Raw genomic sequence first — 4,313 nt, forward strand, 5'->3', positions numbered from 1 at the left:
TTATCATTTCAATTTTTGTGCTTTTATATATATCTCTTTGGGCAGCCAACTTCTTCGATGTCATGTCCTTCTGCTGTTTGGGTTTCTCCCTCTCCAGATTTAAAGGTGTCACTTTCCGATCCTGAACCAAATTTTTGAGAGTAAAAATAGCACCACATCAATTCTTGAAGGTCTTCCTGAGTCCATCTTATTCGATGGGAACGAGTTGTCTCCTGAACTGGGCTCCGGTGACTAACATCGTTGGAGTGGCCAGGGTCAGAAGCAGTGAAATTCACATTCTCGTCGAGCTGCCTCAGGTCGACAGTAGAACAAGATTTGTTTTGGTTCTTACTTTGTCTTGTTCTCATTTTGCTCTTTTTACCTATATATAAATTTATAAATTCATTCACCTTTATAACAAAACATTTTCTAATTCAGTATTTAGAGTTCACTATTATAAAATTTTTAATTAAACTTATCACTTATGTCTCTTATACTTATAAAAGTCAATTTGCTGTAAATCATGTAAAATATGCTGCAATAAGGCAGAAACAATTTAATGTAAGGTTAAATATTATACAATTAGAACACTAGTTATCAGACAACTGGATTAGACAGAACAAATTTTTTACCCAATTGATATATTAAATCAGATATTACTAACTATCTTATTAACCTATTTTGTTAAGCTATCCCTATTTTCAATGAGTATGGTAGAGATATTTGGCTAGACTATTTAGTTATAATATGCAATTAGACTTCAACTTAAGTTGTATAAGGTTTGTTTAAGTTGTGGTCCCTCAAATGTATAATGCTTTTTCACAATTTTTACATTAGAAACAAATACTAAAAGGCTACTTATTTATAACTTAATTAATTGATCTTGAATCAAATTTACAGGTAATATTACACTATCAAGATTATAAACTAAGCAGTAACAAAACAAACTAATTTAAGGATAAAAGAGATTACATAGACTACACTTAACTGTATGCACAACATACAAATTACAATTCTGTACTATTATTAAGTAGTATAAAAAAAAATTTATCTCTGCTAGTGTTAATGTAGATCAAAATGGAGATTTGCATAAAGTATATGGCAAAATATTCTGTATTAAAACAATCAGTAGATTAACACAGGAGTACAGAGATGTTATATCCAGCTATACATTACATTAAGCCAATAGATAATGAGTATTTATATTGAACTACCTCTATTCTTATTTAGTATGACAATGATATTTAACTCTCATAAGTAATTCAAAAGATGCAAAATTTATTAAATGAAGTCTGGTTAAAGAGAAATCTGTTGTACCCTTTCACACTAATATCACTTAATATAAAGGCTACTACTATTCTTTCCTAATTTGATTCAGATTTAAGAAAGGTATTAGTTACACTATGTTATTGTTAATAAACTTTACTACAATGAATTAAGTTAGCTTAGACAAAGGCTAAAATAACATACAATCACAAGTTAACACTTAACAATAGGGGTATAGAAATTACACCCTGAAAAAATCATGTATCAACCTATGTTATTGTAAAAATATTTTAATTCTTATTTTGTTAAATAAGATAAAGATATAAATAGTCAAATCACTTATAATTAACCAAAGAAATATAAAAAAAAATAAAAATAAAAAATTTTTTGGTTATGTGTTCAATTTCTTTGTTAGCCTAACGTTTTACAATTGAAATTTAAGTCTTAAAATGAGGTACTTATCCGTTTAACTTATATGTACTAAGGTGCCTTCTAAGGTTTTTTACTGCCCACGCTTCCTTTTGTCACATGGAATCGTTGAACAATTTGTAAATTTAAACTTGAGATAATACAGTTATTACTAAATAATTTAAAAAACTAATTATATCACTGTAAACTAGATTAAATTACAAAACTTTTGATATATAACTTATAAATAAACCCTAAAAAAAAACTATTAAAATTAATTAAAGAAAACGATATGACAAAAAGGCTTGTCAACCATGGAACACCAGCGCCCTCCTTTTTTTTCTTATTATTATTATTATTATCATTATTATTATTAGTCGTTTTAAAGATAAATATTATTTAAATGATGGGAAACGTGTGTAAATTACGGTTTGAAAATTTAACGGGTTAAACGCGTAAAAGATAAGTGCGAAAACGCGTAATTTTCAAAATAAACGACGTGGAATCAGAATAAATTTTTTTTTAAAAATATTTTTTTGTGAGGGTTTGTTTAATTAATAATAAAACGACGTTTGTGTATGTGTGTGTGTGTGTGTTTTTTATTTATTTCTGCCATTCAAATTCGATTTGATAGTTTTTTGTATTAATCCAATTAACTTTGAGTACAACCTTGACGTCATTTCCTAAAGCTTTTAACAATTTAAGGACAATAGTTAACAAGGACAACAATCATTTGAGTGTCAACGATCAAAACGACGACTCTTTATATAAAAAAAAAAAAAAAAAATTTTTTTTTTTTTTCTAAAGTTGGCAGGATTGTAATTTTAAAATTTTCTTTTACCCAAAAAATAATAAAAAAAAAATAAAAAGTTTTATGAATTTCGAGATTATTGATAATAAAAAAAAAAAAAACATCGACTTCCGGTCGGTGTATTTTTCTAATGACACGTTTAAAAAATTCGAAAAATTTCATATAATAAAAAATTTTTTTTCTTCCCCCCCCTCAACCCGTTTTAATAAATTGATTTCATGTGCTTGTCACCGTTTTTATGTTTTTAATCGTTTTCATATCGGACTGATAACGTACATTTATTCTCCTTCCACGTCACTTTATACCCTTAGCATATTCGTTTGACATTTATTGATAAAATTAATAACTTCTTTAACTTTTCATCATCAAACTTTTTTTCCGGGGACTCTTTTTTTTTTTTTTTTTTTTTTTTTTTTTTTTTTTAAAAATTAATTTGGCGATACGGTATTTAATTTTTGACCCTTTTTTTTCGAAAAATGATTTTAATGGGGGGGAGGAAGGGAGGGGTTATTAAAATTTTAAAATAAAAGATTATTACTGATCTTTTTGTTATATTTAAACATTTTCCCACTCGTACAATGGTTCCATCGCCATTACTTTCCTTTCAACCGACGTAATCCTTTTCCTTCCTTTTTTCTATTTGATAAATTCTATAGACGTCAGCTCACTCTCTCTCTCTCTCTCTCTCTCTCTCACTCTCTCTTTCTCTCTCTTTCGTCGGATAAAGGGCATCATTCATATCATCTCTATTTTTTTTTTTTTTCGTTTTCATTCCGATTTCCCAAATCCGAACTCCATTTCTCTGTCGTTTTTTTTTTTTTATACTTTTAGTTTTCGCCCATAGTAAAGTAAATTTTATTTTCTGACGTTTAATAACAAATTTGCATACATTTCCATTATTATTATTATTATTATTATTATTATCGTCGTCATCTTCGTATTAAAAAAAAAATTTTTTGTCCCTTAATAATAATAATAATATCGTGCAAACGTAATCATTTCATTTTGTTATTAAAAGAAAAAAAAATGGCTTAATTATAAATAAAAGGATTTGATTTTTTAATTCATTGCACTAATAATTAAAAATAATTAAACATTAACTTAATTAATAATTAAAGCGCGCATTTCGATGAAAATGAATGCATTATTTAAATCATCATTATTTATTTATGTACATAATAACGTTGTTAAAATTATTATAAATAATAATAATAATAATAATAATAATAATGGCGTTGTAACGAGAGAAAAAATTTTTTTTTTTTTTTTTTTTAAATTATTTATGAAAAATTAAAATTTTTTTTTTTTTTATTTATGATTTTTTTTTAAAATATTATAATTAACGTATTTTAATTTATTATTAAATAAATAAATAAATAATAATGATAATAAAAAAAGGGGGAAAAAAGTAAATATTTAAAAAACGTGACGTTTTACATTAAAATTTTTTTTTTTTTTTTTTTTTTTTTTTTTTAGAAGAAGAAAAAGTTTAAACTTTAAAAATTTAAATACAATCGTTAATTTATTATTATTATTATTATTATTATTATTATTATTATTATTATTATTATTATTATTTTTATTAATGCTTAGAAAAATTTTCGGGTAAAAAATAAATAAATAAATAAAAGTAATAAAAACAATGTTGAAAAGGTTTAAAAAAAAGTTTTCATCGTAATAAAAAAAAAATAATAAAATTAATGTTGTTTTTTAGAGTTAACATTTTTTTTTTAAATGACTAAAACCACGAAATCATCATCATCATCATCATCATCATTATTATTATTATTATTTTCTTTTCGTTATGTATACTAAAAAAAACTCTTCTTTTTTTCGTGCGTGTGCGTTT

General features: G+C 24.8%; 1 protein-coding gene across 1 annotated transcript in view; it reads right to left on the reverse strand.

Moving 5' to 3' along the window:
• Positions 1–4,313, reverse strand: part of Phum_PHUM411340 (sodium/potassium-transporting ATPase subunit beta-2, putative) — a gene marked incomplete at both ends in the record, with an annotated part of 16,597 nt that overhangs the window by 11,626 nt on the left and 658 nt on the right. The gene's annotated exons all lie outside the window — the stretch shown is intronic.

Source organism: Pediculus humanus, genomic scaffold (genome assembly GCF_000006295.1).
Source record: "Pediculus humanus corporis 1103172108179 genomic scaffold, whole genome shotgun sequence".
NCBI lineage: Eukaryota > Metazoa > Arthropoda > Insecta > Psocodea > Pediculidae > Pediculus > Pediculus humanus.